Source organism: Pecten maximus, chromosome 4 (assembly GCF_902652985.1).
Source record: "Pecten maximus chromosome 4, xPecMax1.1, whole genome shotgun sequence".
Lineage (NCBI taxonomy): Eukaryota > Metazoa > Mollusca > Bivalvia > Pectinida > Pectinidae > Pecten > Pecten maximus.
Window position 1 is genome coordinate 12,909,841 of NC_047018.1, and position 27,067 is coordinate 12,936,907.

General features: G+C 40.6%; 1 protein-coding gene across 1 annotated transcript in view; it reads right to left on the bottom strand.

Moving 5' to 3' along the window:
• The window catches only part of LOC117325278 (neuronal calcium sensor 2-like), a 113,217-nt gene that overhangs the window by 69,721 nt on the left and 16,429 nt on the right, over nucleotides 1-27,067 (bottom strand). The window contains exon 3 of the mRNA XM_033881390.1: nucleotides 17,715-17,838. The gene's annotated coding sequence lies outside the window, so the exon portion shown is untranslated. The remainder of the gene's footprint in view (nucleotides 1-17,714; nucleotides 17,839-27,067) is intronic.

Genomic DNA, 27,067 nt, shown 5'->3' on the forward strand with positions numbered 1-27,067 from the left:
CACCAGGAGTCAATAGGGTGTACTGGGGTACACCAGGAGTCCAAAGGGTGTACTGGGGTACACCAGGAGTCCAAAGGGTGTACTGCGGTACACCAGGAGTCCAAAGGGTGTACTGGAGTACAACAGGAGTCCAAAGGGTGTACTGGGGTACACCAGGAGTCCAAAGGGTGTACTGGGGTACAACAGGAGTCCATAGGGTGTACTGGGGTACAACAGGAGTCCAAAGGGTGTACTGGGGTACACCAGGAGTCCAAAGGGTGTACTGGGGTACAACGGGAGTCCAAAGGGTGTACTGGGGTACAACGGGAGTCCAAAGGGTGTACTGGGGTACACCAGGAGTCCAAAGGGTGTACTGGGGTAACAGTATCCTAATGTACATCATTACATCTCAGTCTAACAGTATCCTGATGTACATCATTACATCTCAGTCTAACAGTATCCTGATGTACATCATTACATCTCAGTCTAACAGTATCCTGATGTACATCATTACATCTCAGTCTAACAGTATCCTAATGTACATCATTATATCACAGTCTTACAGTATCCTAATGTACATCATTATATCACAGTCTAACAGTATCCTAATGTACATCATTATCTTTTGCTCAGCAGTATCTTGTGAGCATTACTATTTTTCATTGTTTGTATCATGTATTCTTTACAGGTAGGTGCTATCTGTCACATAATTATTATTTTTTTTTCAGATTAGGTTTGCTTTTTTTTTTAAATGAAAATAAATTATTCTTTATACTGCCATAAAAATTGTTTACTAATTAATGTATACAAAGGAAATTATTTATCATGAACATTGTTCATAGAGAAGATTTATTGTAGTCTACACTAATGTATTTTATCATCTCTGTGACTCATTTTCTTTTATTAGTGAAAATATATTTCGACATCTTCCAACAGAATGATTAAATAACAGCAGAATCCTACATAAGTCAGTGTCATCTCGCCATCAAAGCTGAAACTGGGTCTGTGCTCCATCAAGTTTGATACAAGAATCAATTGGAATTCGAAACAAACACCAAAATGTTTCTGAAGCAGACTTGCCCACATGTGACACTGTTAAATGTCAGGTCCTAGATAAAAATGTTATGCCAAATGAAATAGAGGCAGTATTACATTTTTTTGTGTTACAGGGCCCAAGGCGACAATTCAGAGAACACAACTCAAGGTAGAATTGTCACCAGTAACATGCTAAAAATGACTTAAAACAACTGTTGGTGAAGTTGGTTTGTATGTACAAAAGAGGGGTTCCCACACAAATTATCATCACACATCATCAGGTACATGTCTATGATCGGCTGCTATCAGACCACTGTGTCATCCAATCAGAACGCATCTACAGATATGTGTGTCACAGTGTTCTCCAAGCTATCTGTCCTTTATTTAATGGCCAAGCCTTGCTCAACAGTTGGTCTCAATTTTTATATCTGAATTGAGTATAAGTGATGACTTATATGTGCGAGGCTGGACCAGTATAACAAGTGGTTACATGTGTTAGGCTGGGCCAGTATAACAAGTGGTTACATGTGTTAGGCTTGGCCAGTATAACAAGTGATTACATGTGTTAGGCTGGGCCAGTATAACAAGTGGTTACATGTGTTAGGCTGGGCCAGTATAACAAGTGGTTACATGTGTTAGGCTGGACCAGTATAACAAGTGGTTACATGTGTTAGGCTGGGCCAGTATAACAAGTGGTTACATGTGTTAGGCTGGGCCAGTATAACAAGTAGTTACATGTGTTAGGCTGGACCAGTATAACAAGTAGTTACATGTGTTAGGCTGGGCCAGTATAACAAGTGGTTACATGTGTTAGGCTGGACCAGTATAACAAGTGGTTACATGTGTTAGGCTGGACCAGTATAACAAGTGGTTACATGTGTTAGGCTGGGCCAGTATAACAAGTGGATACATGTGTTAGGCTGGGCCAGTATAACAAGAGATTACATGTGTTAGGCTGGGCCAGTATAACAAGTGTTTACATGTGTTAGGCTGGGCCAGTATAACAAGTGGTTACATGTGTTAGGCTGGGCCAGTATAACAAGTGGTCACATGTGTTAGGCTGGGCCAGTATAACAAGTAGTTACATGTGTTAGGCTGGACCAGTATAACAAGTGGTTACATGTGTTAGGCTGGGCCAGTATAGCAAGTGGTTATATGTGTGAGGCTGGACCAGTATAACAAGTGGTTACATGTGTTAGGCTGGGCCAGTATAACAAGAGATTACATGTGTTAGGCTGGGCCAGTATAACAAGTGGTTACATGTGTTAGGCTGGGCCAGTATAACAAGAGGTTACACAGTCTCTCACAGAATATGTAGAGACAAGAAATGAGCAGCATTAATGGATTATAGATTTATAAATAAGGAACTGATGTTTATTCAACAACATTTACTTGCTTGGCCAATCATGAATACAGAAGTTTCTCAAATAATTCAATATGTAAAATCAAACATTATTTTGTGTTTCCTGTCCGTATAACACTAGGTAAATCAGCAGGCCAACTCTACCGCAGGTCTCAGCCGAAACTGGAAATGAATTTTCTAGATGGTAAGGCCGGAAGCATGCTGATAATTAAACTCAAACAGCTACAGGCCAGTACACAACATTCTCCAAGGCAAAGTGCTAACTTCATTTCAATGTAAAACACCACAAAACACATTCATTCTCAAATTTCATCCTCACCTTCAAATATCCAATAATGTGAAACACATCAATATTGATCTGAGCCAAGATCAGGAAATGTACTTTCCGGGAGAACGGTAAATATAATAGCATTTCAAATCACCATAATTCAGCATTGTTCTAGTTTATTTCCTAAATGATTTTTTGTCAATGTCAAATATTTCCCATATATACATGATGGATGATTGCTTCTGGCAGCTTGTCTGATGCTAATTAGAACTGAAGGTCTCATGATCAATCCACTACTATGTAATACCAATTCTTTAATTCTAACAATTCCTTAAATATGTGGTGTTTTTAAAAATGTCCCTTCATATATTGCTGAGTGCATTTAAAACAATATTTTATTGTACGAATTGTCGTAGTACGGTATATAGAAAGCTTCATTGAACAAATAGTGGCTGTATAACATGTTTGACTGGGAAAATGATGACAGCATAATATCAACATTTTACAGGACAATGGTGGCTGTAAAACGTCAGATTTTACTGGACAATGGTGGCGGTATAACGTCAGATTTTACTGGACAATGGTGGCGGTATAACGTCAGATTTTACTGGACAAATGGTGGTGGTATAACGTCAGATTTTACAGGACAATGGTGGCGGTATAACGTCAGATTTTACTGGACAAATGGTGGCGGTATAACGTCAGATTTTACAGGACAATGGTGGTGGTATAACGTCAGATTTTACAGGACAATGGTGGCGGTATAACGTCAGATTTTACAGGACAATGGTGGCGGTATAACGTCAGATTTTACTGGACAATGGTGGTGGTATAACGTCAGATTTTACTGGACAATGGTGGTGGTATAACGTCAGATTTTACTGGACAATGGTGGCGGTATAACGTCAGATTTTACTGGACAAATGGTGGCGGTATAACGTCAGATTTTACAGGACAATGGTGGCGGTATAACGTCAGATTTTACAGGACAATGGTGGCGGTATAACGTCAGATTTTACTGGACAATGGTGGTGGTATAACGTCAGATTTTACTGGACAATGGTGGTGGTATAACGTCAGATTTTACTGGACAATGGTGGCGGTATAACGTCAGATTTTACTGGACAAATGGTGGCTGTATAACATCAGATTTTACTGGACAAATGGTGGCGGTATAACATCAGATTTTACTGGACAAATGGTGGTGGTATAACGTCAGATTTAACTGGACAATGGTGGCGGTATAACATTAGATTTTACTGGACAATGGTGGCGGTATAACGTCAGATTTTACTGGACAAATGGTGGCTGTATAACATCAGATTTTACTGGACAAATGGTGGCGGTATAACATCAGATTTTACTGGACAAATGGTGGCTGTATAACGTCAGATTTTACTGGACAATGGTGGTGGTATAACGTCAGATTTTACTGGACAAATGGTGGCTGTATAACATTAGATTTAACTGGACAACGGTGGCAATATAATGTTAAATTTTACTGCACAATGGCGGCGGTAAAATGTCAGATTTTACTGGACAATGGTTGTGGTAAAACATCAGATTTTTCTGGACAAATGGTGGCAATATAACGTTAGATTTTACTGGACAATGGTGGCAGTTTAACATCAGATTTTACTGGACAAATGGTGGCAGCATAAAATCTGGTATTACTGCTTGTTTTGTGATTGTGACCTTGATGACATACCTGTTACTACAATTTTAACTTAAGACAAATATGAATTTGTAATTCTTAATAATTACCCAACATCCATATTTCATTGCTATACCTGGTATGTTAAGTTGTGACTGATGACCTACTGTTGGCTACCTAGGAGACACCAGGTTTTGTGTAGTTGTTCCAACATTTCATAATGTCTAGCTTCATACATCATTATCAAATATTTATCCAGTCAGCATACTATATATCCATTTGATGAGTTCCCTGTAGGGACCCAGCAAAAGGCAGATGATAGAAGGAAGATGTATCACTAGATAAGAGTTGTAGATCTGATGTGATCATGGGACTTCTATCACCAAAATATCACCTATTGTTGTCACTATTGTTTTGTACCTAGTAGAGGGTAACTTTTGGAGGGTTACAATCTGTTTATTACTATTGGAGGGTTACCATTTGTTTTATTACTATTGGAGGGTAACAATTTGTTTTGTTACTATCGGAGGGTTACAATATGTTTTGTTACTATCGGAGGGTTACCATTTGTTTTTTATTACTATTGGATGGTTACAGTTTGTTTTGTTACTATTTGGAAATTCAAAATATGTTTTGTTGCTATTGAAGGATTACAGTTTGTTTTGTTACTATTGGAGGGTTACAATCTGTTTTGTTACTATTGGAGGGTTACAATTTGTTTTGTTACTATTGGAGGGTTACAATTAATTTTGTTACTATTGGAGGGTTACAATCTGTTTTGTTACTATTGGAGGGTTACAATCTGTTTGTTACTATTGGAGGGTTACAATTTGTTTGTTACTATTGGAGGGTTACAATATGTTTTGTTACTATTGGATGGTTACAATCTGTTTGTTACTATTGGAGGGTTACAATATGTTTGTTACTATTGGAGGGTTACAATCTGTTTGTTACTATCAAAGGGTTACAATCTGTTTGTTACTATTGGAGGGTTACCATTTGTTTTATTACTATTGGAGGGTAACAATTTGTTTTGTTACTATCAAAGGGCTACAATCTGTTTGTTACTATTGGAGGGTTACCATTTGTTTTATTACTATTGGAGGGTAACAATTTGTTTTGTTACTATCGGAGGGTTACGATATGTTTTGTTACTATCGGAGGGTTACCATTTATTTTTATTACTATTGGATGGTTACAGTTTGTTTTGTTACTATTGGAAATTCACAATCTGTTTTGTTACTATTGAAGGATTACAGTTTGTTTTGTTACTATTGGAGGGTTACAATCTGTTTTGTTACTATTGGACGGTTACAATCTGTTTTGTTACTTTTGGAGGGTAACAATTCATTTTGTTACTATTGGAGGGTTACAATTTGTTTGTTACTATTGGAGGGTTACAATTTGTTTGTTACTATTGGAGGATTACAGTTTGTTTGTTACTATTGGAGGGTTACAATATGTTTTGTTACTATCGGAGGGTTACAATTTGTTTGTTACTATTGGAGGGTTACAATTTGTTTGTTACTATTGGAGGATTACAGTTTGTTTGTTACTATTGGAGGGTTACAATATGTTTTGTTACTATCAGAGGGTTACAATTTGTTTGTTACTATTGGAGGGTTACAATTTGTTTGTTACTATTGGATGATTACAATTTGTTTGTTACTATTGGAGGATTACAGTTTGTTTGTTACTATTGGAGGGTTACAATCTGTTTGTTACTATCGGAGGGTTACAATTTGTTTGTTACTATTGGAGGGTTACAATTTGTTTGTTACTATTGGAGGATTACAGTTTGTTTGTTACTATTGGAGGGTTACAATATGTTTTGTTACTATCGGAGGGTTACAATTTGTTTGTTACTATTGGAGGGTTACAATTTGTTTGTTACTATTGGAGGATTACAGTTTGTTTGTTACTATTGGAGGGTTACAATTTGTTTTGTTACTATTGGAGGGTTACAATTTGTTTGTTACTATTGGAGGGTTACAGTTTGTTACTATTGGAGAGTTACAATATGTTTTGTTACTATTGAAAATTTACAATATGTTTTGTTACTATTGGAGGATTACAGTTTGTTTGTTACTATTGGAGGGTAACAATCTGTTTGTTACTATTGGAGGGTAACAATCTGTTTGTTACTATTGGAGGGTAACAATTTGTTTTGTTATTATTCGAGGGTTACAATTTATTTTGTTACTATTGGAAAGTTACAATTTGTTGACACATGTAGAGTTGTATGATGCCATTTTATTTGGTACATGCAATGCATCTACATATATATCATTAAACAATGGTGCCTTTTTCAATTCCTGAAACTAATTTGTGGTTGTCAATGTTTACAATAAATTGCAGAAATCAATTGACATACTGAAACCAAGTGCATTTTAAAAATAGGATGATCCTGTGAATTACATGCAGTATACAGTTCTGTACTACTAGAAAGGTCAAAATCTATTTGGCCTATAGACAAAGGGTCGTTTGCCAATCACCATCAGGTCCTGAGAACAGCCATAACTACAAAATTAAGCCCCTGAACACATGTTTTACCTCCTCAGGTTGAGCCAATGTTTCCCCTTGTCAGTTTGTCAGGTATTTGTTCTCCAATTAACACTGACAACTTCCACATTAACTAACCATCACTCTTGTTTATCCTAACATCACCAACATCATCATAGCTTTAGCATATTTTTCCAGTTCAGCATCTTTTCTGTTCACCTTGAGATTTCATCTGAAGGTCGGATACACAATAACCATATTCTACTCCAAATGAAAATGATATTGATTGCTGGAATCTTATCTGGACAGGATTGGGTACATACAAACTTTTACCTATGCTATTTATGAACAAGAAGTTGCCATAAAGGCCATTTTATGACCCATGGTGGATAATATTTTTGCTGAGACTTAAGTCATCATATATGTGTTATCATAACAGAACTGTTGAGATGAATCTTTTGTGACATACAGGAGGCAATGACCTGGTTACTGTTTTCATCATTGATATAATTTGACATTTGATATTTCCAACATAAAGGGGTAAAATTTCAACTTTATTTTTTAAATACCAAGTTCCAATATGAGCAGATATACTACATGTAGTGAAGTTATGAGCATGTGAATGAGGGCTGGACATTCAGACAAATTATACAATAAACTTTAAGGCTGTACGTGTGCTTTGCCCCAAAATGAGATTTGTATGAAAAGGAAGGGCTATCCCCAGGTCAAGTTGTGAGTGAATCTTTGTAGTCAGTGGATTAATGAATCTCCGTAAAAAAGATTTGATTTGAAGATTAATACTAAACATGTGAAGGTAGGTCTTGTGATGTTTTCAAGGCCGGGATAGATTGACATTTTCATTGTTGTTGTATAGATCTGATACTACCACATCTTAACATGTAGCATGGTTGTAGTTCATGAATATATGTATGAATGCAGAATGCCAATTGGTATTCTGCTTGAAAGCAATTTAGGTGAACTTCATCAATGTGCAGGTCTTAATTTTTGTGTATACATGTACCAAGACACATTGTATTTTGGCTTGTCAATCATGTCAATACCTGTAGTTGTCATACAATACCAGTCAGTTGTCATACAATACCAGTCAGTTGTCATACAATACCAGTCAGTAGTCATACAATACCAGTCAGTTGTCATACAATACCAGTCAGTAATCATACAATACCAGTCAGTTGTCATAAAATACCAGTCAGTTGTCATACAATACCAGTCAGTAGTCATACAATACCAGTCAGTTGTAATACATTACTGGTCAGTTGTCATGTAATACCAGTCAGCTGTCATACAATATCAGTCAGCTCTCATACATTAATGGTCAGTTGTCATACAATACCAGCCAGTTGTCATACAATACCAGTCAGTTGTCATGCAATATCAGTAAGTTGTCATACAAAACCAGTCAGTTGTCATACAATTGTATATCAGTCAGTTGTCATGTCATACCCGTCAGTTGTCATGTAGTATCAGTCAGTTGTCATACTATACCAGTCAGTTGTCATACAATATCAGTCAGTTGTCATACTATACCAGTCAGTTGTCATACTATATCATTAAGTTGTCATACAATACCAGTCAGTTGTCATACAATACCAGTCAGTTGTCAAACAATACCAGTCAGTTGTCATACATTACTGGCTAGATGTCATACAAGACTGGTCAGTTAGCATACAATACTGGTCAGTTGTATGTACACACTACCGGTCAGTTGCCATGTAGTACTGGTCAGTTGTCATACGTACAATACTGGTCAGTTACTCTGTGTTGTCACACTTTACTAAAGGCCACATAAATGAGGGAAACATAACTTTATACATTTAAATGAGTTTCTCGAGGTAATCTCCCTGAACTAGTTCTATTAGTCATCTTGTCTGCATTACTTTTTTAAAGGATTTAGAGCCAAAACCTGGTACTGATGTATATCTGGGGGAAGCAATATGTGATGTCTGATGATAGATAAAGAGATGCTATGTTCTTGTTTACATAAAAAATACCTCATCTCAACTTTCTAATCTCTCAAAACAAGATGGCCATACTTTGTTGGCAGTGGAACAATCCTAGTTCTCTCCAAAATAAACAATCAAACAGTTTGTAGTTTAACACCATGTTATCTAAAATACATAATATAACACACGGTACACCCTACCTAATTCTTATATCTGTAAGTAAAATACATAATATAACACACGGTACACCCTACCTAATTCTTATATCTGTCATTTCTCACACGGTACACCCTACCTAATTCTTATATCTGTGATTTCTCATATGGTACACTCTACCTAATTCTTATATCTGTCAATTCTCATATGGTACATCCTACCTAATTCTTATATCTGTGATTTCTCATATGGTACACTCTACCTAATTCTTATATCTGTCATTTCTCATATGGTACACCCTACCTAATTCTTATATCTCTCATTTCTCACACAAGGTACATCCTACCTAATTCCTTTATATAACTGTTCTATCTCACACATGGTACATCCTACCTAATTCCTTTATATAACTGTTCTATCTCACACATGGTACATTCCTACCTAATTCCTTTATATAACTGTGCTATCTCACACATGGTACATCCTACCTAATTCCTTTATATAACTGTGCTATCTCACACAAGGTACATCCTACCTAATTCCTTTATATAACTGTGCTATCTCACACAAGGTACATCCTACCTAATTCCTTTATATAACTGTGCTATCTCACACAAGGTACATCCTACCTAATTCCTTTATTTAACTGCTATCTCACACAAGGTACATCCTACCTAATTCCTTTATATAACTGTGCTATCTCACACAAGGTACATCCTACCTAATTCCTTTATATAACTGTCCTATCTCACACATGGTACATCCTACCTAATTCCTTTATATAACTGTCCTATCTCACACATGGTACATCCTACCTAATTCCTTTATTTAACTGCTATCTCACACATGGTACATCCTACCTAATTCCTTTATATAACTGTGCTATCTCACACAAGGTACATCCTACCTAATTCCTTTATATAACTGTGCTATCTCACACAAGGTACATCCTACCTAATTCCTTTATATAACTGTCCTATCTCACACATGGTACATCCTACCTAATTCCTTTATTTAACTGCTATCTCACACATGGTACATCCTACCTAATTCCTTTATATAACTGTCCTATCTCACACATGGTACATCCTACCTAATTCCTTTATATAACTGTTCTATCTCACACATGGTACATCCTACCTAATTCCTTTATATAACTGTTCTATCTCACACATGGTACATCCTACCTAATTCCTTTATATAACTGTTCTATCTCACACATGGTACATCCTACCTAATTCCTTTATATAACTGTCCTATATCTCACACATGGTACATCCTACCTAATTCCTTTATATAACTGTCCTATCTCACACATGGTACATCCTACCTAATTCCTTTATTTAACTGTTCTATCTCACACATGGTACATCCTACCTAATTCCTTTATATAACTGTGCTCATGATCAGCTAAACATGCCATGCTACATGTACATGTCATTTATTTATGATTTATTGAAAATATGTAAATGTACATGCCTAATCTGCATAAATTCATTTCATAAATATCTGTTACTGTCCAATGATGTAGCATATAAGAAGTAGTATATAGGAATTTAGGACATCAGTCATGTCTAAATATACAACTTCATTGACCTATTTACATAATTAGAACCTTAAAACAGCTGTATAGGTGTTTCTGTAATTGCATTGTAGTTTATCTACATTCTCTAAAATACATTGTATGATAAATATTGGGCTCATGTAACCTAAAATGTTTCAGATGTCTATTACATGTGCTAAATGGTGTGCAAAAATTCTGTTAAGTTTGACACAACAAAGTTTTCTGGGTAACCATCAACACTTTGTTTCGATTCAGACTAAATTATGGTTGGGAAAAAGTTTTATTAAGAACAAGAGGCCCATGGGCCTTAACGGTCATCTGACAAACACTTACACTCACAGCAGGGACACACACCCCAATCCAGCATTATTACCATAAATTATTTATCGCAGCCAGTTATGTTTTAGATCAAATTTGGTTTTTATCCATTTAGCTTGTCCAGGAAGAGCAGCATCATAAAGCAAAATTTTAGCCAAGTTCCCATTTTTGGGGCATGCCCCTCTGTCCCAATGGGTCAGACAAGACTCATTTATATCAATTAGGATTGCCTTTCCCCAATGATGTTTCATACTAAATATGGTTGTAATCAATTCAGGCATTAAGGAGGAATTGCATTTTTAAGAAATGTTTAACCTAAGCGCTCCTTTTGCCCCATCTTTTTTTCCCCAGGGGTCAAACCTGTCTCATTAAAAAATATGATTGCCGTCACCTTATGTTTCACATCAAATTTGGTTGTAATCCACCAAAAGGTTAGGGAGGATTAGGATTTAACAGCAAATATTCACCAAAGTTCCCCTTTTGGGGCCCTGCCCCTCAGGCCCCAGGGGTCACACTAGCCTCGTTTATATAAAATATGACCATCCTTCCCAAAGGATGTTTCACACCATATTTCGTATTAATCCACCCAACGGTTAGAGAGAAGTAGGATTTATAGCAAAAATTCACCAAAGTTCCCCTTTTGGGGCCCCGCCCCTCTGGCCCTAGGGGTCAAACCAGCCTCATTTATATAAAATATGATTGTCCTCCTCCAATGATGTTTCACACCAAATTTGGTAATAATTCACTATGGGTGTTAGGAGGAGTAGGATTTTACAGCAAAATTTCATCAAAGTTCCCCTTTTGGGGCCCCGCCCCTCTGGCCCCAGGGGCCACACCAGCCTCATTTATATAAAATATGACCACCCACCACCAATGATGTTTCACACAATATCTGGTTGAAATCCACCAAAGGGTTAAGGACGAGTAGGATTTTATAGCAAAATTTCATCAAAGTTCCCTTTTTTGGGCCCGTCACTCTGGCCCCAGGGCTCACACCAGCCTCATTTATATAAAATATGACCACCCTCCCCCAATGATGTTTCACAACATATCTGGTTGAAATCTACTAAAGGGTTAAGGAGGAGTAGGATTTTATAGCAAAATTTCATCAAAGTTCCCCATTTGGGGCCCCACCCCTCAGGCCCCAGGGGTCACACTAGCCTCATTTATATAAAATATGACCGCCCTCCCCAAATGATGTTTCACAACATATCTGGTTGAAATCCACTAAAGGGTTAAGGAGGAGTAGGATTTTATAGCAAAATTTCATCAAAGTTCCCCATTTGGGGCCCCGCCCCTCAGGCCCTAGTGGTCACACCAGCCTCATTTATATAAAATATGACCGCCCTCCCCAAATGATGTTTCACAACATATCTGGTTGAAATCCACTAAAGGGTTAAGGAGGAGTAGGATTTTATAGCAAAATTTCATCAAAGTTCCCCTTTTGGGGCCCCGCCCCTCAGGCCCCAGGGGTCACACCAACTTCATTTATATAAAATATGACCGCCCTCCCCCAATGATGTTTCACACCAAATTTAGTTGTACTCCACCTAAGGGTAAAGGAGGAGTAGGATTTTATAGCAATATTCACCTAAGTTCCCTTTTTGGGGCCCCGCCCTTCTGGCCCCAGGGGTCAGACCAGCCTCATTTATATAAAATATGATTGCCCTCCCCCAATGATGCTTCAAACCAAATTTGGAAGTAATCCACCCAAGCGTTAAGGAGGAGTAGCGTTTTGAAAGAAAAAGTTTACGGACGGCGCACGGCGGACGGCGGACGGCGGACGACGACGGACGAAGCACGATGACTATAGGTCATCCTGACCCTTTGGGTCAGATGACCTAAAAATCTGCATTTCAATGTTTTATCTAGCAGAAAGCAGTCCGACTGCATGCCAACCTGTTGGTAGAAAGTTGATGTCAGCACCCTGAACCCCTCAATATACTAAATTGCCAGATGGTATTAGAAGTATTGGTCAAAACTTGCCATTGAGATTCTCATGTTACATCTGAAAGATTTATATCTGCAACTGTAGAAAAATAAATGCTGAAAATTCAGTCTGTCAGCCCCTCTGTAGTGTTTGGGTGTCGATATTAATACTAATTAGACAGGTCAGCCCCTCTGTAGTGTTTGGGTGTCGATATTAATACTAATTAGACAGGTCAGCCCCTCTGTAGTGTTTGGGTGTCAATATTAATACTAATTAGACAGGTCAGCCCCTCTGTAGTGTTTGGGTGTTAATATTAATACTAATTAGACAGGTCAGCCCCTCTGTAGTGTTTGGGTGTCGATATTAATACTAATTAGACAGGTCAGCCCCTCTGAAGTGTTTGGGTGTCGATATTAATACTAATTAGACAGGTCAGCCCCTCTGTAGTGTTTAGGTGTTAATATTAATACTAATTAGACAGGTCAGCCCCTCTGTAGTGTTTGGGTGTCGATATTAATACTAATTAGACAGGTCAGCCCCTCTGTAGTGTTTGGGTGTCGATATTAATACTAATTAGACAGGTCAGCCCCTCTGTAGTGTTTGGGTGTCGATATTAATACTAATTAGACAGGTCAGCCCCTCTGTAGTGTTTGGGTGTCGATATTAATACTAATTAGACAGGTCAGCCCCTCTGAAGTGTTTGGGTGTCGATATTAATACTAATTAGACAGGTCAGCCCCTCTGTAGTGTTTGGGTGTCGATATTAATACTAATTAGACAGGTCAGCACCTCTGTAGTGTTTGAGTGTTAATATTAATACTAATTAGACAGGTCAGCCCCTCTGTAGTGTTTGGGTGTCGATATTAATACTAATTAGACAGGTCAGCCCCTCTGTAGTGTTTGGGTGTCGATATTAATACTAATTAGACAGGTCAGCCCCTCTGTAGTGTTTGGGTGTCGATATTAATACTAATTAGACAGGTCAGCCCCTCTGAAGTGTTTGGGTGTCGATATTAATACTAATTAGACAGGTCAGCCCCTCTGTAGTGTTTGAGTGTTAATATTAATACTAATTAGACAGGTCAGCCCCTCTGTAGTGTTTGGGTGTCGATATTAATACTAATTAGACAGGTCAGCCCCTCTGAAGTGTTTGGGTGTTGATATTAATACTAATTAGACAGGTCAGCCCCTCTGTAGTGTTTGGGTGTCGATATTAATACAAATTAGACAGGTCAGCCCCTCTGTAGTGTTTGGGTGTCGATATTAATACTAATTAGACAGGTCAGCCCCTCTGTAGTGTTTGGGTGTCGATATTAATACTAATTAGACAGGTCAGCCCCTCTGAAGTGTTTGGGTGTCGATATTAATACTAATTAGACAGGTCAGCCCCTCTGAAGTGTTTGGGTGTTGATATTAATACTAATTAGACAGGTCAGCCCCTCTGTAGTGTTTGGGTGTCGATATTAATACTAATTAGACAGGTCAGCCCCTCTGTAGTGTTTGGGTGTCGATATTAATACTAATTAGACAGGTCAGCCCCTCTGTAGTGTTTGGGTGTCGATATTAATACTAATTAGACAGGTCAGCCCCTCTGTAGTGTTTGGGTGTCGATATTAATACTAATTAGACAGGTCAGCCCCTCTGAAGTGTTTGGGTGTCGATATTAATACTAATTAGACAGGTCAGCCCCTCTGAAGTTTTTGGGTGTCGATATTAATACTAATTAGACAGGTTAGCCCCTCTGAAGTGTTTGGGTGTCGATATTAATACTAATTAGATAGGTCAGCCCCTGTTTATCACCTTAGTCAATACAAACTGTTCATGACCTGTAATTAGATAAAACCAGCAGGCAATAAAACCAAATAACACATCAAATTGAAATTTTCCACAGTAATGGAACTCTAAAAGTAAACTGGTCCAAGGTTATATAACGCACTACATAACAGAAACAGATATTATCCTGTTGACTGCCCTAGACTACTGTCGCCAGTATTATGTCAGCTGCGACTGTTAACAATTCTATGAATTTGATTTCCTATCAAATGCATGACATGTGGATGTTACACCCAAACAACATAACATCTTTGTTCTCTTCTCTATGCAAATTAATTTGAAATTTCTCCCACTCATGTCCAGACTTAATTACAGTGAAAAGTAGAAATACTAGAATAGAAAGGAGAGGGACTAGAATAGAAAGTAGAGGGACTAGAATAGAAAGTAGAGAGATTAGAATAGAAAGTAGAGGGACTAGAATAGAAAGGAGAGGGATTAGAATAGAAAGTAGAGGGACTAGAATAGAAAGTAGAGAGATTAGAATAGAAAGTAGAGGGACTAGAATAGAAAGTAGAGAGATTAGAATAGAAAGTAGAGGGACTAGAATAGAAAGGAGAGGGACTAGAATAGAAAGTAGAGGGACTAGAATAGAAAGTAGAGAGATTAGAATAGAAAGTAGAGGGACTAGAATAGAAAGGAGAGGGATTAGAATAGAAAGTAGAGGGACTAGAATAGAAAGTAGAGAGATTAGAATAGAAAGTAGAGGGACTAGAATAGAAAGTAGAGAGATTAGAATAGAAAGTAGAGGGACTAGAATAGAAAGGAGAGGGATTAGAATAGAAAGGAGAGGGACTAGAATAGAAAGTAGAGGGACTAGAATAGAAAGGAGAGGGATTAGAATAGAAAGGAGAGGGACTAGAATAGAAAGTAGAGGGACTAGAATAGAAAGTAGAGGGATTAGAATAGAAAGGAGAGGGACTAGAATAGAAAGTAGAGGGACTAGAATAGAAAGTAGAGGGACTAGAATAGAAAGTAGAGAGATTAGAATAGAAAGGAGAGGGACTAGAATAGAAAGGAGAGGGACTGGAATAGAAAGTAGAGGGACTAGAATAGAAAGTAGAGAGATTAGAATAGAAAGGAGAGGGACTAGAATAGAAAGTAGAGGGACTAGAATAGAAAGTAGAGGGACTAGAATAGAAAGTAGAGAGATTAGAATAGAAAGTAGAGGGACTAGAATAGAAAGTCGAGGGACTGGAATAAAAGTTAAAGAGAGAGACTGGAATAGAAAGTAGAGGGACTAAAATAGAAAGTCGAGGAACTGGAATAGAAAGGAGAGGGACTAGAATAGAAAGAAGAGAGACTAGAATAGAAAGTAAACTAGAGGGACTGGAATAGAAAGTAGAGGGACTGAAATAGAAAGTAGAGTGACTAGAATAGAAAGTAGAGAGACTAGAAAAGAAAGTAGAGAGACTAGACTAGAAAGTAGAGAGACTAGAATAGAAAGTAGAGGGACTGGAATAGAAAGTAGAGGGACTGAAATAGAAAGTAGAGTGACTAGACTAGAAAGTACAGAGACTAGACTAGAAAGTAGAGAGACTAGAATAGAAAGTAGAGGGACTGGAATAGAAAGTAGAGAGACTAGAATAGAAAGAAGAGAGACTAGAATATAAAGTAGACTAGAGGGACTGGAATAGAAAGTAGAGAGTCTAGACTAGAAAGTAGAGGGACTGAAATAGAAAGTAGAGTGACTAGACTAGAAAGTAGAGAGACTAGACTAGAAAGTAGAGGGACTGGAATAGAAAGTAGAGGGACTGGAATAGAAAGTAGAGAGACTGGAATAGAAAGTAGAGTGACTAGACTAGAAAGTAGAGGGACTGGAATAGAAAGTAGAGTATAAGAGTGTAGTGGAGTATAAAGAGAGTCATACCTCAGTGTAGTGAAGTATAAAGAGAGACATATACCTGTGTGTAGTGGAGTATAAAGAGAGTCATACCTGTGTGTAGTGGAGTATAAAGAGAGTCATACCTCAGTGTAGTGAAGTATAAAGAGAGTCATACCTTGGTGTAGTGGAGTATAAAGAGAGTCGTACCTAGGTGTAGTGGAGTATAAATAGAGTCATACCTCAGTGTAGTGGAGTATAAAGAGAGTCATACCTGTGTGTAGTGGAGTATAAAGAGAGTCATACCTCAGTGTAGTGAAGTATAAAGAGAGTCATACCTGTGTGTAGTGGAGTATAAAGAGAGACATACCTGTGTGTAGTGAAGTATAAAGAGAGTCATACCTGTGTGTAGTGGAGTATAAAAAGAGTCATACCTGTGTGTAGTGGAGTATAAAGAGAGTCATACCTGTGTGTAGTGGAGTATAAAGAGAGTCATACCTTGGTGTAGTGGAGTATAAAGAGAGACATACCTGTGTGTAGTGAAGTATAAAGAGAGTCATACCTGTGTGTAGTGGAGTATAAAGAGAGGCATACCTCAGTGTAGTGGAGTATAAAGAGAGTCATACCTCAGTGTAGTGGAGTATAAAGAGAGTCATACCTGTGTGTAGTGGAGTATAAAGAGAGTCATACCTGTGTGTAGTGGAGTATAAAGAGAGTCATACCTGTGTGTAGTGGAGTATAAAGAGAGTCATACCTGTGTGTAGTGGAGTATAAAGAGAGTCATACCTGTGTGTAGTGGAGTATAAAGAGAGTCATACCTGTGTGTAGTGGAGTATAAAGAGAGTCATACCTGTGTGTAGTGGAGTATAAAGAGAGTCATACCTCAGTGTAGTGAAGTATAAAGAGAGTCATACCTGTGTGTAGTGGAGTATAAAGAGAGTCATACCTCAGTGTAGTGAAGTATAAAGAGAGTCATACCTGTGTGTAGTGGAGTATAAAGAGAGTCATACCTGTGTGTAGTGGAGTATAAATAGAGTCATACCTTGGTGTAGTGGAGTATAAATAGAGTCATACCTTGGTGTAGTGGAGTATAAATAGAGACTTTATAGTACCATGGTATAATAGATTACAAACTTATCTTGGTTGGTGTAGTTGAGTATAAATAGAGACTTAGTACCATGGTATAGTAGATAACAAACTTCCCTTGGTTGGTGTAGTGGAGTATAAATAGAGACTTAGTACCATGGTATAATAGATTACAAACTTATCCTGGTTGGTGTATTGGAGTATAAAGACTTAGTACCATGGTATAGTAGATTACAAACTTACCTTGGTTGGTGTAGTGCTGTCCGGTACACTCGGTACACTCGTACTGTATGTGATCTACCTGACTACTGAATGAGTAGAAGCTGCTCTCTCTGGTATACAGCCCACACAGCAACACCACCACAGCCTATGAACAGCATGTAGGCAAACAGTTAATTCTCCAATTAGTCAACAATGATCATATTATAAATTAAACAATTAAATCATAACAAGCACTTGATATTTTTAATGGATACCACTACATCTTGAAGGTGGGGAGGGGGCTTAGTGTCTTAGGCTAGCATCACCATGAGGGAGTCTGAAGAGAGCCACACCTGATTTAACAAGTGCTGTCTACCTGGTGGGCCAAAACCTTTAATATCAGGGCCAGCTTAATTCACCATACACCGATGTTACACACAGTGTTAAATGTAGCAAAACTAATACTCAATGCATCGTCAATTACTGCCAATTTAATTCTTCCTTACCGTATACTCTCACACAATGTATAGTGACAATGTAGTAAACAAACTGGGGAAAGCTACAGCCTACAACATGTAACACACACACACTGACCATGTTACGTGTAGCTTATACACCAGGTTCTTTCTGCCTTCAAATGTTACAAGATATATTTGGCCTAGTGCATTCAATTTTGACTTTAAATAGAACAAAGTCTAAACTTTGTGTAGTATTAAATGTTCTAAAACTGGGTCAACAATATCCCCTTAATAAATAATGATGGTTGATAACAGGTGTTTCAATGAACCATTCAAACAGTTTCATTTCCAGAAGTAGAGATCAAGTGTTTTTAAGATCAGTATTTTATCAAAACAACAATTCCTTACAGCTTTTCCATAATCAGGCCAGTTTTCACAAGAAGTGTAATCATATGTGAAATACATATTTTTACATAATTTAGATATTATGAGATTTAGTGATCAGTGAGTGTCCTTGACCGTTTTACTCATCACCAACTTAATGAGTGCCTTAACTGGCCATACAGAAAGCTCCCTATACAGAATACCACTATCAATATGGCATTTCCGAGTTCTGATTTGCACTTTCCTTGGGAGTTATCGCCCCTGGAATTAAGCACTGTTCTGTTGAGGGATGCTAGCTTGCCAATACAGGAGATATGGCTAGAATCGGAAGGCAAGCTGTTGTCCAATGCGGCAATGAAAAAATCTAAGTAACTTCCTGAAATGTCCATGGATGGAAGGTGTGAAATACTTTTCACTACCAAACAGGAAAAATATAGTGGACCACGCTAATCATGACTGGCCCCAAAACTAAAATTTGCAAAAAGCTAATTAGCTATCATCATTTTGTGGACAGGTAACCCCAACCAGACGAGTCCCGACCCAACGCTCCGACACATAAGGCGGTACTTCTGAAGCTTTCATATTTGCTCATCAATTAGTATTGTTTTGTGTACCAGGATTTCATGCATCAAGCTAATAGTTTTACTTCTGCTAGGTCCCTGCACTATATATATGGCAAAACCAAGCGGCAAATCAAAAGTGTATTTTATCTCCTTTTTACAAGAGCTTGAAGAGACAAACTCAGAAATTCTGTATTGGGGCACTATAAAGTAAACAGATGTGTAGCTCACATGTACAGGGTTAATAGTTTTATAGCTCATTACAAATCAACTCAGCCATACAGCTACATATATGTAAGATTTAAAAACTACATCTTTATCAAAGGGTTTCATGAGAATTTTCTAGAAATTAATACCAAATGAAATGTTTTGAGAATGAATTTTTCCAAATGGTCCCTGCACCTGATAACCTCAGTGTATCTCAGAGACTAATCCAGATCATCAATGTCATTTACGGTCCTAATCAATATCAATTTAAATCAACTATCAGTGTTTCATGCTTCCTGTTTTCACATAGCATTCTCATCAAGATCTCCTAGGCTCTTTAAGCTTTTGATAAACACAGAAAAATGATACAAATCAAACTGAGGTTGACTGGTACCACTAACTACAAAACTACTACCAAGAAATGACAAACACAGGGCCATACATAGCTATGCCCATCTGTTAGAAGCTATGTAATGAATATTCCATAACTGCAGTTTGGAAGAAATGCATGGAGTCAATAAAAATCATGGAAAATGAAGTTAAGAGGCAATTTTATGGATCCCTATGGAAATTAAAAAAAAAATTGGCAGATTTAGATTTTGTAAATTATTACAACAGACACAACTGTGTACTGTGCTAAATGGCAATGCCGTGTACCAGTTTCATGTAATAGGAATGGTTGAAAGTGGGAGCTGTTCTCTATCCAAAGTAAACAGGAAGGATCAGCGAGTTTATACAGGCCCTCGATCAACTCAATACACCATGACTATTGTCTACAATAATTACTGTTTGGACAACAAATTGATTGATTTAGAGGCTAGGGTTACACTATTTACCAGGGCTGAGAGACTCAATAATCAGGAGCTACTGAGGTTAACAGGGCCGAAAGACCCAATAATCAGGGGCTTCTGACGGTTACCAGGGCTGAGAGACCAAATAATCAGGGGCTACTGGGGGTTACCAGGGCTGAGAGACCAAATAATCAGGGACTACTGGGGGTTACCAGGGCTGAGAGACTCAATAATCAGGGACTACTGGGGGTTACCAGGGCTGAGAGACCAAATAATCAGGGACTAATGGGGGTTACCAGGGCTGAGAGACCCAATAATCAGGGACTACTGGGGGTTACCAAGACTGAGAGACTCAATAATCAGGGACTATTGGGGGTTACCAGGGCTGAGAGACTCAATAATCAGGGACTACTGGGGGTTACCAGGGCCGAGAGACCCAATAATCAGGGACTACTGGGGGTTACCAGGGCTGAGAGACCCAATAATCAGGGACTACTGAGGTTAACAGGGCCATAAGACCCAATAATCAGGGGCTTCTGACGGTTACCAGGGCTGAGAGACCAAATAATCAGGGGCTTCTGACGGTTACCAGGGCTAAGAGACTCAATAATCAGGGACTACTGGGGGTTACCAGGGCTGAGAGACTCAATAATCAGGGACTACTGGGGGTTACCAGGGCTGAGAGACTCAATAATCAGGGACTACTGGGGGTTACCAGGGCTGAGAGACCAAATAATCAGGGACTACTGGGGGTTACCAGGGCCGAGAGACCCAATAATCAGGGACTACTGGGGGTTACCAGGGCTGAGAGACCAAATAATCAGAGACTACTGGGGGTTACCAGGGCTGAGAGACTCAATAAGCAGGGACTACTGGGGGTTACCAGGGCTGAGAGACTCAATAATCAGGGGCTACTGGGGGGTACCAGGGCTGAGAGACCAAATCATCAGGGACTACTGGGGGTTGCCAGGGCTGAGAGACCCAATAATCAGGGACTACTGGGGGTTACCAGGGCTGAGAGACTCAATAATCAGGGACTACTGGGGGTTACCAGGGCTGAGAGACCCAATAATCAGGGACTACTGGGGGGTACCAGGGCTGAGAGACTCAATAATCAGGGGCTATTGGGGGTTACCAGGGCTGAGAGACTAAATAATCAGGGGCTACTGGGGGTTACCAGGGCTGAGAGACCCAATAATCAGGGACTACTGGGGGTTACCAGGGCCGAGAGACCCAATAATCAGGGACTACTGGGGGTTACCAGGGCCGAGAGACCCAATAATCAGGGACTACTGGGGGTTACCAGGGCTGAGAGACTCAATAATCAGGGACTACTGGGGGTTACCTTGGCTGAGAGACCAAATAATCAGGGACTACTGGGGGTTACCAGGGCCGAGAGACCCAATAATCAGGGACTACTGGGGGGTACCAGGGCTGAGAGACTCAATAATCAGGGGCTACTGGGGGTTACCAGGGCCGAGAGACCAAATAATCAGGGACTACTGGGGGTTACCAGGGCTGAGAGACCAAATAATCAGGGACTACTGGGGGTTACCAGGGCTGAGAGACTCAATAATCAGGGACTACTGGGGGTTACCAGGGCTGAGAGACCAAATAATCAGGGACTAATGGGGGTTACCAGGGCTGAGAGACCCAATAATCAGGGACTACTGGGGGTTACCAAGACTGAGAGACTCAATAATCAGGGACTATTGGGGGTTACCAGGGCTGAGAGACTCAATAATCAGGGACTACTGGGGGTTACCAGGGCCGAGAGACCCAATAATCAGGGACTACTGGGGGTTACCAGGGCTGAGAGACCCAATAATCAGGGACTACTGAGGTTAACAGGGCCATAAGACCCAATAATCAGGGGCTTCTGACGGTTACCAGGGCTGAGAGACCAAATAATCAGGGGCTTCTGACGGTTACCAGGGCTAAGAGACTCAATAATCAGGGACTACTGGGGGTTACCAGGGCTGAGAGACTCAATAATCAGGGACTACTGGGGGTTACCAGGGCTGAGAGACTCAATAATCAGGGACTACTGGGGGTTACCAGGGCTGAGAGACCAAATAATCAGGGACTACTGGGGGTTACCAGGGCCGAGAGACCCAATAATCAGGGACTACTGGGGGTTACCAGGGCTGAGAGACCAAATAATCAGAGACTACTGGGGGTTACCAGGGCTGAGAGACTCAATAATCAGGGACTACTGGGGGTTACCAGGGCCGAGAGACTCAATAATCAGGGGCTACTGGGGGGTACCAGGGCTGAGAGACCAAATCATCAGGGACTACTGGGGGTTGCCAGGGCTGAGAGACCCAATAATCAGGGACTACTGGGGGTTACCAGGGCTGAGAGACTCAATAATCAGGGACTACTGGGGGTTACCAGGGCTGAGAGACCCAATAATCAGGGACTACTGGGGGGTACCAGGGCTGAGAGACTCAATAATCAGGGGCTACTGGGGGTTACCAGGGCTGAGAGACCCAATAATCAGGGACTACTGGGGGTTACCAGGGCCGAGAGACCCAATAATCAGGGACTACTGGGGGTTACCAGGGCCGAGAGACCCAATAATCAGGGACTACTGGGGGTTACCAGGGCCGAGAGACCCAATAATCAGGGACTACTGGGGGTTACCAGGGCTGAGAGACTCAATAATCAGGGACTACTGGGGGTTACCTTGGCTGAGAGACCAAATAATCAGGGACTACTGGGGGTTACCAGGGCTGAGAGACCCAATAATCAGGGACTACTGGGGGGTACCAGGGCTGAGAGACTCAATAATCAGGGGCTACTGGGGGTTACCAGGGCCGAGAGACCAAATAATCAGGGACTACTGGGGGTTACCAGGGCTGAGAGACTCAATAATCAGGGACTATTGGGGGTTACCAGGGCTGAGAGACTCAATAATCAGGGACTACTGGGGGTTACCAGGGCTGAGAGACCCAATAATCAGGGGCTACTGGGGGTTACGAGGGCTGAGAGACCAAATAATCAGGGACTACTGGGGGTAACCAGGGCTGAGAGACCAAATAATCAGGGACTACTGGGGGTTACCAAGGCTGAGAGACTCAATAATCAGGGACTACTGGGGGTTACCAGGGCTGAGAGACCCAATAATCATGGACTACTGGGGGTTACCAGGGCTGAGAGACCAAATCATCAGGGACTACTGGGGGTTACCAGGGCTGAGAGACCAAATCATCAGGGACTACTGGGGGTTACCAAGACTGAGAGACTCAATAATCAGGGACTACTGGGGGTTACCAGGGCTGAGAGACCCAATAATCAGGGACTACTGGGGGTTACCAGGGCTGAGAGACCAAATCATCAGGGACTACTGGGGGTTACCAAGACTGAGAGACTCAATTATCAGGGACTACTGGGGGTTACCAGGGCTGAGAGACTCAATAATCAGGGACTACTGGGGGTTACCAAGGCTTTGAGACCAAATAATCAGGGACTACTGGGGGTTACCAGGGCTGAGAGATCAAATCATCAGGGACTACTGGGGGTTACTAGGGCTGAGAGACCCAATAATCAGGGGCTTCTGGGGGTTACCAGGGCTGAGAGATAAAATAATCAGGGACTACTGGGGGTTACCAGGGCTGAGAGACCAAATCATCAGGGACTACTGGGGGTTACCAAGACTGAGAGACTCAATAATCAGGGACTACTGGGGGTTACCAGGGCTGAGAGACCCAATAATCAGGGACTACTGGAGGTTACCACGGCTGAGAGACCCAATAATCAGGGACTACTGGGGGTTACCAGGGCTGAGAGACCAAATAATCAGGGACTACTGGGGGTTACCAGGGCTGAGAGACTCAATAATCAGGGACTACTGGGGGTTACCAGGGCTGAGAGACCCAATAATCAGGGACTACTGGGGGTTACCAGGGCCGAGAGACCCAATAATCAGGGACTACTGGGGGTTACCAGGGCTGAGAGACTCAATAATCAGGGACTACTGGGGGTTACCAGGGCTGAGAGACCCAATAATCAGGGGCTACTGGGGGTTACCAGGGCTGAGAGACCAAATAATCAGGGGACTACTGGGGGTTACCAGGGCTGAGAGACCAAATAATCAGGGGCTTCTGACGGTTACCAGGGCTGAGAGACCCAATAATCAGGGACTACTGGGGGTTACCAGGGCTGAGAGACCCAATAATCAGGGGCTTCTGCAGTTACCAGGGCTGAGAGACTAAATAATCAGGGGCTACTGGGGGTTACCAGGGCTGAGAGACTCAATAATCAGGGGCTTCTGATGGTTACCAGGGCTGAGAGACCCAATAATCAGGGACTACTGGGGGTTACCAGGGCTGAGAGACTAAATAATCAGGGGCTACCTGGGGTTACCAGGGCTGAGAGACCCAATAATCAGGGACTACTGGGGGTTACCAGGGCTGAGAGACCCAATAATCAGGGACTACTGGGGGTTACCAAGACTGAGAGACCCAATAATCAGGGACTACTGGGGGTTACCAGGGCTGAGAGACCAAATAATCAGGGGCTACTGGGGGTAACCAAGGCTGAGAGACCAAATAATCAGGGACTACTGGGGGTTACAAGGGCTGAGAGACCAAATCATCAGGGACTACTGGGGTTACAAGGGCTGAGAGACCAAATCATCAGGGACTACTGGGGGTTACAAGGGCTGAGAGACCAAATAATCAGGGGCTACTGGGGGTAACCAAGGCTGAGAGACCCAATAATCAGGGACTACTGGGGGTTACCAGGGCTGAGAGCCCCAATAATCAGGGACTACTGGGGGTTACCAGGGCTGAGAGACTCAATAATCAGGGACTTCTGGGAGTTACCAAGACTGATAGACCCGATAATCAGGGGCTTCTTGGGGTTACCAAGACTGATAGACCCAATAATCAGGGGCTACTTAAGGTAACCTTGACTTAGATACCCAATAATTAGGGGCTAATTGGAGTTACCATGGCTGAGAGACCCAATAATCAGGGGTTACTGTTTGTTAACTTTGAGCCAGACTAGCTAAAGGATGTGAGTCGGATCCTCAAATTATAAAATACAAATGTACTTTGATGAATAGTCCTGCATATGGTGCAATATAAATCCCCGTGTATGCACCTGAATTATCCTGCAATTAACAAATATACTAGCACTGAGGCCAACTCATTTGAGTTATTCTCATACTTGACCATTATAGGAAGTATGATCAAAAACTGTTTAACAAGAGGCCCAGAGGGCCTGTATTGCTCACCTGGTTGGATTTGACCAAACGTCAAAATATGTTCATTTCAATTTGATTTGTTAATAGCTTTATTTGTTGATGTCAAACAATGCTATATATGGTTATGGGGAAGGGATCTCAACTGCGTCAAAGATAAAACCCAGAATCAAAGTCCAGACTCCCTAGGGGTGTGAAAAGGCCCAAGGGATTGTTTTTACAACATGATTGTGCTTAAAGAAACTAAGTCCTTACAACAGGATTGTGTTTATCTCTTTATGACCAACAATACTGTATAATGGTTATTGGGTCAGGATCTCAACATTTCAAAGATATACCACAAAGAAACTTATTATAAACCTTTAGGGGTGGAAAAGATCCCAGGGCCTATTTTTACATTAGGATTGTGTTTATTCCTTGATTTCAAGCGATGCTACATATGGTGGGGTGGGGATCTAAACAGTTTCAAAGATATAACAAAGGAACAAAGTACCTAGGGTTGGGGAAAGACCTCTTTTTAAGTCATGTATTCATCTCTTCATGCCCATGCAACAATGCTATATACGCTTATGGGATGGGAATCTCAACAGTTTCAAAATAATAGAAAGTCCTTTATAGCACTATAGCCAAATATCTCCATTTTGGTCCCATTCCTCAGCTCTCTGGGGGTCTTTTACACAATTTGTAGTTTTTTCGAATCCCTATCACCTAAAGATGCTACCATGATATTCATCACTTAGTTCCTAGAAGTTCTTTATAGCAATTTAGCTCCCTTTTAGTCCCTTTTGTTCAGCTGGACCATTTGTACAATTTTGAATCCCTACCCCATACGGATGCTACCAGTCAAATATGAATGATATCCATTGCTTGCTTCCGGAGAACAAGTTGCCCCACAGGCTCCCAGGGGGTTAGCCCCATCATTTGTACAATTTTGAATCGCTACCCCATACGGGTGCTACCATGGCAGTCAAATATGAGTGATATCCATTGCTTTGTTTCAGAGAAGAGGTTGTTTATATCAATTTAGCCAAATTGACCCCCTTTTGGCGCCGCCCCTCAGGCCCCTGGGGGGTCAGCCACACCATTTGTACAATTTTGAATTCCCACCCCATAATGATGCTACCATACAAATATGAGCGATATCCATTCCTTAGTTTCAGAGAAGAAGTCATTTATATCAATTTAACCAAATTGACCCCTCTTGGCACCAACCCTCTGGCCCCTGGGGGTCAGACCCACCAATTGTATAATTTTGAATCCCCATCCCATAATGATGCCACCAGTCAAATTTTGTTTAATTTTCAATCAATGGTTATGAAGAAGAAGTCAAATGTTGACGGACGGAAGGTCGTTGGACGCTGTACGCCACAGTATGACCTTCGGACCAGATGAGCTAAAATGAAATCGCTAGAACACTGACAAAGATTTTCTATAAATAGGAACGGTGACTTTGGCCTTGACCTTTGCACCCTTGCACAAACTTGTTGGAGGTAAACTCCTAAGGTATGGAGTTTGCTCGAAATATGATTGAAAATGAAGCCGCTAGAGTGCTGACAAATGGTAAACATACAGTAGTTGGAATGGAACGGGATATCCCCTCCAAGCTGCTTTATTGTGAGGGGATAAAAACTGGTGCAAAGTCTATAAATTGTGAAAAAAGTTATACATTTTATGTAAATTAAAAAATCCTATGAAGATTGACTCTCTAGCCCTTTCAAGCTGCATCATATCTCTTCAGGCAAAAGTGATCTAATTGAAATTTAAACACATCCTCCTGAACACATGT